Genomic DNA, 11,746 nt, shown 5'->3' on the forward strand with positions numbered 1-11,746 from the left:
GTTCATTATGGTTAGCGCATTCCAGAGAACTGGTGCTGTTTGGGAAAAATCATGGAGACGAGAGTGGGAGGTTCAGACTACGATGGAAATAAAGACTCTTTTACACGTAACCATTATCACTCAAACAATTATTGGATCGTACAAATTTGAAAGATAGTTGTTCAGTATAAACATGGCAGACGATTAACGATTAGACGACAAATGAAAATGCGTTCCTTTATCAGTCGTTGTTCATTTTGCACGGTGTGGCAAGGCTATGCAGAGAATGGCCTGCAGGGGGCTGTAACCAGGCCTTCTGCGTGCTGAATGTATGCTAATTAGCATGGACAGCCGTGTGGGTGTGTCTAGAGGAGCTAGAAACTCCAAACACATTCAGTCCCATGCTGCAAGCTGAGGCAGAGCAACAAGCCAGAGCAGCGCTGATGCTGGGAACCAGAGCCAGGCTCAGAGAGTTGGAGATACTCCCTGAAAGGAAAAGGAAAGCCTGATGTCTGTGGGAGACCAGGCTGCAGTACGGCCAAGAGTCTGATGGGGAAGGACGCTTCCAAACAGACACCTTGTTGGGTACATGTAGTGGTGCTAGGCAACTGTGTTAGTAGTGAGGGAACTACTGTTTAGTTAGCGCCTTGATGGTAAAGCGTTTATTATTTTTCATAGCACTAAGTTTATGTGCTGCCAGTGGCTGATGTGTTTGCACTGGATTTTCTTGCTACCGCTGAGTATTGAAGACAATAAAAGTAATTTGGACTTTTACACGGACTGAATGAGCCTCTGTGTTGTCGCCGACCCCCACCCCTCACGCAGACATTGTCACAACACACAGAAAAAACATCATTCTGTCGTTTTCAAGTCATTATATGCAAAAAAAAAAAGTTCATTCAGTCGTTCCCACTGACTGGCACAGACCTCTGGAAGATCAAACATTGAGCGAATGACAAAAACATTTAAAAGATTATTTTTGCATGTAAACTAACTGCATTTTAAAGCAAATGACTGTCACTGTTTGCACGTTCGAATGATTTCTCGCTCCATGTAAAAGGACCCTTAGGCCTCTTTTACACGGGCGACAGCGATATCGCTGCTACAGAATCGCTACAATATTGTTGCTATGTACACATGATTTTGTAGCGTCAGTGATGCTTTTTTCTTGGAAGAAGTGTAGCATCGCGTCGCTGCTACCCGCGATTTTTGTCAGGAGAAAGTTAATAGGAGTTTCTAATGTTAAAATTGCATCGAAACTTAAAGGGGTTGTCCGGCCAGAAACATTACATCTCATTACTTCTGTTTGCCCATTTCCATGCACTTTGTAATATACATTGTGCATGGAAAATGATGCAAACAGAAGTTATTGACTTACCTTTGGGGGTGCCCCCCCTGTGTTGCTCCTCCATCGTCCATGGTTACGACAAGTCTTCTGTTCTTCTTGTCGGGCCGGCTCCAGGTCTTAACGGGACGTCGGGGGACGCGCTTCTTGCTTCCTGGTTGTTCTCTCTACTGCGCATGTGCAGTAGAGCTTCAGCGGCTGGGAAGCTCTGGTCTGCCTGCAGGGGACGTGCTGCTGCTTGATCTTCTTGGTAAGGTAAGAACCTGAAGGGGGGGGGGGGGGGGGTTGCGGGGATGGGTGGTGCTGTCTGGCTGTCAGATGCAGCGGGGGAAGGGGGGGGGTGTGCTAGTAGTTACGGCGGCCGGCCTGTCAGATGCCGAGTGGGGAAGGGGGGGGGGGGGTAGCTGGTGGCACTGTGGGGAGGTCATTGTGGGGGGGTGCATTGTGTGTGGGCACTGTGAAGGGGGGGCTGTGGGGGGGGAACTGGAGGGGGACAGTGTGGAGGGGGGGGACAGTGTGGAGGGGGGGGCAGTGTGGAGGGGGCACTGTAAGGGGGGTGGGCATATGTGTGTGTGTGTGTGTGTAGGGCATGTTTGGTGCTACTTTCACTTTCAATAGCAGACCATCGTCTGCTATTGAAAGTGCCGCTAGAGATCAGGATCTGCTCCTACTGCTCTGACAGGTGTAGCAGGAGATTTCTTCATCTCCCCAGCATGTCCCCTCATCACTGGACACTGGGACACTGTTGTCACAGTGTCCAGTGATGAGGGGACATGCCGGGGAGATGAAGGAAACTCTTGCTACTGCTGTCAGAGCAGTAGGAGCAGATCGCACTGCTCTCCCTGCCCTCTCATTACTTTGAATGGGGCCGGCCGGCTCCATTCAAAGCAGTGAAGCATGCATGACACCGGTCCTCCAGTCATGTGACCGGTGTCATCGGGAGCGCGCACTGAGGAGAGAAAGGCAGCAGTGCATCATGGGAACTACCCAGCGGCGCCATTTTGAAAAATCCTTCAGACAAGCTTTATAAAGGGAAGGAAAGAAATAAAAAGGTGAGCAAAATATAGTTTTTTATGGGTAAAGCTGTAGTGTGTGATGCTTCTCCTCTACAGGGCATTCATGGGGGGAAAAAAATCAGTTTCGGCGGTGGACAACCCCTTTAAGAAGTCTGAGAACCAAATAGAAAACTTGAGTGAATGCTGTTAATGAGTCGGGAGTGCATAACCCACGGATGGTCTATCAGATAACTGAGACTGAAGACATCTAAACTTCAGAGGGAAGAGTGTCTCTTAAAAAGCCTGTAACATTGAAGGTGTGGAAGAGAAGTGAATATCTGTAAAGAAGATTGTTATGTCTGCACAATATAATACGACTTGTTGGAGAATCCAAGCTGAAAAGTTGTGAGTAAAGTAGAACCATGTACCTCCGGTGGATTTTCTGGAAAACGTATTGTTGGACTGTGGACTCTTTATTTTGCACCGTATGAATACAGCCCTAAAAGAGGTGCTGGCGTCACGTGACATTCAATTCTTTGATACTACGTTTATGTACAGCTAGGCCAAGCTGGCACCGCTAATGGGAGAGATCGCAGAGCCACCTGTGACATTCCATCTTGTTTCCCCATGGTTGTTGCGGCGGGCCTCCCGCTCGGGTCACCACAATAGTTTATTACTACAATAAGTCATTTGTCCCCCATCTTTACTACCCGCAGCATCAGAGCGCAGAGCAGCATTGAGCAGATGCTGAGGAGGAGCTGCCGGCAACATCTTGTCTCATAGCTTTGGCCTTCCTGCAACTACACAGAGACTTGCCGATGAACGGGGCGCCAAATCAGGGTCCTTTTCACATGGAACGATTATTGTTCAAATAAGCGTTGAGTCATGCGAAAATGTCCGTGTTTACACTGCACAATTATTGTTCAACAATCGAATAATGAACCGTAATTCGTTCACATATTGTTCATTTTACGTAAACGTACAAATTATTTATCATTTGCCAGTTTTTTTTGTGTAAAAGGCTATCATTCAGTCGTTCCCAGACCATTCTCAGCAGAGGCGTCACTTGAAGCTCCTGGGCCCCGATGCAAAACCTGTAACAGGGCCCCCAACTATAATGCTTTATTCAAAGTACTGGGCTCCCTATATGGAGAGGAGAGGTCTTATGGGCCCCCTAAAGCTCCTGGGCCCGGGTGCAACCGCATCCCCTGCATCCTCTATACAGTTACGCCCCTGATTCTCAGCCATTCCCAGACAAGACCAACAATTGACTGAACAATTTATGACGAGAAAATTACAAAAAAATTTTACCGATGATCTGCGCCTGTAAACAGATGTTTGAAAGCAAATAACTCGGTCGTCGTTCACTCATTCCAGCTAATAATCGCTCCATATAAAAGTACGCCAAGTCACAGACACATCCTGCAATACACCAGACTCTGACATCTCGGTACGGTTAGGCTGCTTTTCACTCTTAAAAAAGTTAGCCCACTTCTAGCTGTTTAGCTGCAGGAAGCAGACCGCTCTGTACATTGTGCAGCGGCCCAAGTTGGTATTGCAGAATGAGCCCTATTGAAGTGAATGAGTCTCAGCCTGCAGTACCTACCTGGGCCACTGTACAATGTACGGAACAGTCTGCTTCCTGCAGCAAACAGCTAGAATTGGGAACAACCCCTTTAAAGGGAACCTGTCATTACATTTCAGTAAAGTAATCCAAGAGCAACTCTGTAATATTGACGGTCCTCTGTTTTCCACAGTTATATATCTTAGTAATTGGAGTTTAGCCCATTAACACCACAGGGGGCAAAACTCCAAGTTTCCACCCTGACAGAGTGGCAGTTAACGCGACAGGATGTAAACTCCCGTCCTGTGGATGGCGCGGGTTCAGAAGTAATCCCGTGCCATACCACAGTGGCAGCAAGCTGTGACTAATAGCCAGCCTCCCACTGCTACAGCAGGAATTTATGAGAATACCAGTCTCTTCTCTTGCCACACAACCCCAACCTCCAACCCCTTGCCTGCCACAATCAATGTACATTGTGGCATCTAAAGAGTTCAAAGTGGGAAAACGGAGGGCTGATGGGTTGCTATGGTAAACAAACACCATACTCTAGTGCCTGGGCCTTTCATGGACTGTGCTTGCTATTCAAGTACTGCAAAGCATTATCATAGTGATCAGAGCTTTTATAGCTCTTGTTCCCTGCAAGGGCATAAAAATATGTAAAAAAAAATGTTAAAAATAATGTAAAAAAATCTATTAAAAACACTTGGCAAAAAAGCCTTTTTGCGCACTTTCCCGTTTGCATAAAAAATAAATTTTACATATTTGGTATCATCGTATCCATAATCACCTGTACAATAAACGTTTAAAGAAAAAAGACGCAAAAAAAACGAGGCAAGATGCTTATTTTCTTCATTTTGCCTTCTAAAAAACACAGTAAAAGTGGTCAGAAAAGCTGTTTGACCCCAAAATGGTACCAATGAAAAAACAAGCTGTGGGCTTATTCAGACGACTGTATATCGGCTGCGTATTCACACCGGCCGATATACGGCGTCCCTCTCTGCAGGGGGAGGAGGCTGGAAGAGTTGGGAGCAGTGCACTGAGCTCCCGCCCCCTCTCCGCCAACTCTCCACCCCCTCTCCGCCCCTCTGCAGTATTCGCAATGAGGGGAGGTGGGGCAGGGGTGGAGCTAATTCCCAGAGAGGAAGTAGAGAGGGGGCGGGAGCTCAGAGCACTGCTGCCGACTCTTCCAGCCTCCTCCACCTGCAGAGAGAGATGCCGTTTTTCGGCCAGCGTGAATACCCGGCCAATATACGGTCGGCTAAATAAGCCCTGTCACAGACCTCCGTCCATGGAAAATAAAAAAGTTATGGGACTCTGAATGCAACAAGGTAAAAAAAATGCAAAAGTGGAAAAACAAAACATAATAATTTTGGTATCTTTGTAATCGTATCGACCCGTAAGAAAAAATTATGTCATTTATAACGATGTTTTAAAAAAATAGAATTGATGTATTTTCTTTTCCTGACATCTAAACAAAATTCTAAAAGTTTTACAATACATTGTATGTACACAAAAATGGCACCAATAAAAACTGCAGTTTGCCACGCAAAGAACAAGCCCTCATACGGCCGTGTCGATGGAAAAATAAAAGTGGAGATACAACAATTTCTAAAAAATTTTTTCATCTTTATAGCCAAAATAGGCAGAATGGTCATGTGGGCGGGCTGAATCATCTCTGCTAGTATCCTGCTCGGTTCCAAATTCCACCCCTCTCGCCTGCTTGGAGATGGATGATGCAGTAGGAGTCATCCACGTAGCGCTGCCAAGTCTTGCGTGTGTGCTGTGAGGTCTTCAACTGGTGCATGCATAGAACAGCTGTCCCTTTTGTGGACAGGTTTGCGTTACTCATTGTGCATGTACTGGTTAAAACCTCATGGTGCACTTGAGTGCCAGATCGAAGAATTGCAGCATGTCCTATTTTGGGCCGATTCCACTGCTCATGCTTTCCTATGGGAGCGTGAAAAAAAAAGCATTACACTCACATGCTATGTTATTTGCATGTGAGTGCAATGCGTTTTTCCCATTTTAGCTATTTGAACATGTTGGTTTTTTTTCACATGCGTAAAAACGTACATGCAGTGATGTGATTATCAAATTTCGAACATGGAAACGTATCACAGAAGCCTGAAAATCACAGGTTTACTATTGAGATATAGATTTGATTTTCTCTGACCTATATCGCACTTGCCTGTGTAAATACAGTGTAAAGTACATGGTGCGGAGCGCTGTGTGTAAGGGTATATTCACACCAAATCTGAGAATCCCATCAGTTTTACCGCAGATGTGAGACGTGGTTTTGGCCACATAATTTTCACAGGTGAAACCTAAAGTAAATGATGACATCACGAAACCACAGCAAAACTACACGCGGTCGTTGATGTGGTTCTCAACCGCACTGTGACTGCGACATGTGAAGACACTTTAAGGACGCTTTTACACCAGCGTAATAAAGGTGCATTTTCAGTGACGTTTTTCTGAGTGATTTCTGCCATAAAACCTTGTGGCCGGATGTTAGCAGCAGATCAACAGCGAAGTATGGAACCCCATAAACAATACAGGGATCCTCTGTGGGGGGTTTTCTTCTTTAGTCGGGCGTTTCTTGGGTCAGAGGCTTTATTTTGTAATCGCAGCATCCTGCAGGTTTGGCCATTACTGGGGGTCGCCGCATCGTATGCGGGTATGTGGGCACCATAGTCGGGTTGTTCAACCCCAGGAATAAAGAACAGTCTACAATGGTGTAAAATAACAAGAGGATTAATACTCGCCGCTCCTCTGCCAATACGTCCCTTGTCCCCGGCCGTTCTCTATTACTTTTACAGCATAGATGCAGAGGTCACGCGTGCTGTGGACATGTCACCATTACAGCATGTATGCAGAGGACACATGTGGTGCAGACATGTTACCGCTACAGCATGGATGCAGAGGTCACGTGTGGTACGAACATGTCACCACTGCAGCATGGATGCAGAGGTCTTCTGTGGTGCAGACATGTTACCGCTACAGCATGCATGCAGAGGACACGTGTGGTATGGACATGTCACCGCTACAGCATGGATGCAGAGGACACGTGTGGTGTGGACATGTCACCGCTACAGCATGGATGCAGAGGACACGTGTGGTACGGACATGTCACCGCTACAGCATGAATGCAGAGGTCTTGTGTGGTGCAGACATGTTACCACTACAGCATGGATGCAGAGGACACGTGTGGTATGGACATGTCACCACTACAGCATGGATGCAGAGGACATGTGTGGTGTAGACATGCCATTGCTACAGCATGGATGCAGAGGACACGTGGTACGGACATGTCACCGCTACAGCATGGATGCAGAGGTCTTGTGTGGTGCAGACATGTTACAACTACAGCATGGATGCCGAGGACACGTGTGGTACGGACATGTTACCGCTACAGCATGGATGCAGAGGTCACGTGTGATACGGACAAATCACCGGTACAGCGTGGATGCAGAAGACACGTGTGGTACGGACATGTCACCGGTACAGCATGGATGCAAAGGGCACGTGTGGTGTAGACATGCCATGGCTACAGCATGGATGCAGAGGTCTCGTGTAGTACGAACATGTTACCACTACAGCATGGATGCAGAGGTCACGTGTGGTGTAGACATGTCACCAATACTGCATGAATGCAGAGGACACGTGTGGTGTGGACATGCCAAGAAGAACAGAGGGCCTCATTAATGTAATATACCTAGAAGACAAACAGGCCTTGTTGCCCATAGCAACCAATCAGAGCGCAACTGTCATTTTACTAGAGCAGTTTCAGAAATCAAAACTGTGCTGTGATTGGTTGCTATGGGCAACCAGGACAGAGTTTTTTTTAGACAGTTTTGATCCCAGAGAAGGGTGGAGGATGCTGGCAGCGCCGTCATCGGGGGGCAGCAGAGTGGTGGAGGACACTGGTAGCACTGGCATCAGGGGACAAGAGAGCGGTAAAGTACGTTGGTAGTGCCGGCATCAGGGTGCAGGAGAGCGGTGGAGGACTTTGGTAGCGCCGGCATCGGGAGGCAACAGAGCGGTGGAGGAAGTTGGTAGCGCTGGCATCAGGGGGCAGGAGAGCGGTGGAGGACTTTGGTAGCGCCGGCATCAGGGGGCAGGAGAGCGGTGGAGGACGTTGGTAGTGCCGGCATCAGGGTGCAGGAGAGCGGTGGAGGACTTTGGTAGCGCCGGCATCGGGAGGCAACAGAGCGGTGGAGGAAGTTGGTAGCGCTGGCATCAGGGGGCAGGAGAGCGGTGGAGGATGCTTGTAGCACCGGAAGAGAAAACTCCACTGTTTTAATGTATCACCTGTTTGTGCTAAATTGCGCTGTGATCCCCCTGCAGCGTTGGCATACGAGATTGCGTTACCCTGAATTGTCATGCGGATCTGATCTTGCAATGGTGAAAACCCCACAGTGTTGCGTTTTTTAGGATTCTGACAGAATTGGCGACATAAATTGCATAACGCTGGTCTACATATGGAACACTTCGTTAGTACTTCTAGCCAAATATTGGAAGTGTGGTTTAACACATTGTGTGCTGGTTGCATCAATTTGGTTGCACAGTAAAATGCTGGTGAATGGGGATTTCACTCACAGGGTGGAAAATCTGCCGAGGATTGGCATCTCGCTGCGGTTCTCGCATTCCCAGCATGCTCTGTATGTTGTGGATATTTCAGGGTGTATTTTATTCATCTCAACACGAGTGAAATCTGCACCAAAATCCTCACAAAAATCATGTGCAGAATTTGTTGTGGATTTTAGTGCAAAATTTTAATTTGTGTGAAATTTGCCTAAAATGTGTATAGAAATTTGCTGGTTTTGGGGGGTCTCCGGACAGTCCAGGCCCACTGTGCAGCTATTTCCATGGAGACCTTATGAGGTCACAGCGGTTTCCAGTTCTAGATGCAGATAGAACCCATCCACACAGGCAGTTCCTGCAGCATCGGCACTACAACAGTCACCTGAGCTCTGCTGCCTCTGCTACACCTTAACATCTCCTCATCGTTAGCTGTGTACATCATCCCTGTCCGAGAGGAGCTTCTGGACGCTCTAGGTGGACGTTACGTGGATATAGCCGCTGTTACTCGCTGATAGCCGCGTACATCATCCCCGTACGAGAGGAGCTTCTGGACGCTCTAGGTGGACGTTACGTGGATATAACTGCTGATACTCGCTGATAGCCGCATACATCATCCCTGTCCGAGAGGAGCTTCTGGACGCTCTAGGTGGACGTTACGTGGATATAGCCGCTGTTACTCGCTGATAGCCGCGTACATCATCCCTGTCCGAGAGGAGCTTCTGGACGCTCAAAGTGGACATTCGCAGATAAGTGTTTTTGTTCCTGCGTCTTATTTTTCCACATCTGTCTAGACTAATTGTGTCTTCATGTTTATATACTGAACAGCTGATTGTTAGATATTATGGGAAGCCCTTTTATATGGGGGGATTGTACAGTAATTGCTTTATTCTGCAGTCACATTGAGCATTTTTTGTGTCTTTTTCATGCGTTTCTGATATGCAGTGAAAAAAAATTGCAGTAAAAAAAACGTGGTTTTTAAAAAGTTTTCTTAAAACAAAAAAGCATGTTTTTTTCTTCTACACTTCAGAAAAACACAGTGTGAATATAGCCTAAGGCACACATTTACACATGAAACGGTGAAGGTGTAGCAGGAATGACCACATGGCAAAAACTGTGCGTCTTTCCAGAATTTGTGCTTTTATCGCAGTTCTCCTACAAATGTTGTTGCTGTCGTTGATAAAATATTGCCTGTAGCTACGTAAGAGTACCTGCATTCAAGGTGGATTTTCTACACTGGCTCTGAATATTAAATCAGAAGGTCCATATTCTAGCGACGGTCCCCGGCTTCCGTACGCAACCCTCTTTGTCTTTGGTGGGACTGCCCTCTTTCCAGCGACGGTCCCCTATTTTCGTCCGAATCCCTCTTTGTTTTTAGCGGGACCTTCCCTTTTTTCTGGCGACGGTCCCCTGCTCCTGTCCGCATACCTTTTTGCTTTTGGCGGGATCGGCCCTTTTTCTGGCGACGGTCCCCCGCTTCTGTCTGCATCCCTCTTTGCTTTTTGGCGGGACCGGCCCTTTTCTGGCGACGGTCCCCCGCTTCCGCCCGCAAACCTCTTTGCTTCGACGGTCCCCCGCTTCCGCCCGCATCCCTCTTTGCTTTTTGGCGGGACCGGCCCTTTTTCTGGCGACGGTCCCCCGCTTCCGCTCGCATCCCTCTTTGCTTTTTGGCGGGACCTGCCCTCTATCTGGCGACGGTCCCCCGCTTCCGCCCGCATCCCTCTTTGCTTTTTGGCGGGACCTGCCCTCTATCTGGCGACGATCCCCCGCTTCCGCCCGCATCCCTCTTTGCTTTTTGGCGGGACCGGCCCTCTATCTGGCGACGGTCCCCCGCTTCCGCCCGCATCCCTCTTTGCTTTTTGGAGGGACCGGCCCCTTTTCTGGCGACGGTTCCCCGCTTCCGCCCGCATCCCTCTTTGCTTCTTGGCGGGACCGGCCCTTTTTCTGGCGATGGTCCCCGGCTTCCGCCCGCATCCCTCTTTGCTTTTTAGCGGGACCGGCCCTTTTTCTGGCGACGGTCCCCCACTTCCGCCCACATCCCTCTTTGCTTTTTGGCGGGACCGGCCCTCTATCTGGCGACGGTCCCCCGCTTCCGCCCGTATCCCTCTTTGTTTTTTGGCGGGACCGGCCCTTTTTCTGGCGACGGTCCCCCGCTTCCGTCCGCATCCCTCTTTGCTTTTTAGCGGGACCGGCCCTTTTTCTGGCGACGGTCCCCCGCTTCCGCCCACATCCCTCTTTGCTTTTTGGCGGGACCGGCCCTCTATCTGGCGACGGTCCCCCGCTTCCGCCCGCATCCCTCTTTGCTTTTTGGAGGGACCGGCCCTTTTCTGGCGACGGTTCCCGGCTTCCGCGCGCATCCCTTTTTGCTTTTTGGCGGGACCGGCCCTTTTTCTGGCGAAGATCCCCCGCTTCAGCCCGCATCCCACTTTGCTTTTTGGCGGGACCGGACCTCTTTCTGGCGATGGTTCCGCGCCCCCCGCCCGCATCCCTCTTTGCTTTTTGGCGGGACCGGCCCTCTTTCTGGCGACGGTCCCCCGCTTCCGCCCGCATCCCTCTTTGCTTTTTGGCGGGAGCGGCCCCTTTTCTGGCGACGGTCCCCCGCTTCCGCCCGCATCCCTTTTTGCTTTTTGGCGGGACCGGCCCCTTTTCTGGCGACGGTCCCCCACTTCCGCCCGCATCCCTCTTTGCTTTTTGGCGGGACCAGCCCCTTTTCTGGCGACGGTCCCCTGCTTCCGCCCGCATCCCTCTTTGCTTTGTGGCGGGACCGGCCCCTTTTCTGGCGACGGTCCCCCACTTCCGCCCGCATCCCTCTTTGCTTTTAGGCGGAACCGGCCCCTTTTCTGGCGACGGTCCCCCGCTTCCGCCCGCATCCCTCTTTGCTTTTTGGCGGGACCGGACCCTTTTCTGGCGACGGTCCCCTGCTTCCGCCCGCATCCCTCTTTGTTTTTTGGCGGGAAAGACCCCTTTTCTGGTGACGGTCTCCGCTTCCGCCCGCATCCCTCTTTGCTTTTTGGCGGGACCGGCCCCTTTTCTGGCGACGGTCCCCTGCTTCCGCCCGCATCCCTCTTTGCTTTTTGGCGGGACCTGCCCCTTTTCTGGGGACGGGCCCCGCTTCCGCCCGCATCCCTCTTTGCTTTTTGTCGGGACCTGCCCCTTTTCTGGCGACGGTCCCCGCTTCCGCCCGCATCCCTCTTTGCTTTTTGGCGGGATCGGCCCTCTATCTGGCGACGGTCCCCCGCTTCCGCCCGCATCCCTCTTTGCTTTTTGGCGGGACCGGCCCTT

Source organism: Eleutherodactylus coqui, chromosome 2, assembly GCF_035609145.1.
Source record: "Eleutherodactylus coqui strain aEleCoq1 chromosome 2, aEleCoq1.hap1, whole genome shotgun sequence".
Classification (NCBI taxonomy): Eukaryota; Metazoa; Chordata; class Amphibia; order Anura; family Eleutherodactylidae; genus Eleutherodactylus; species Eleutherodactylus coqui.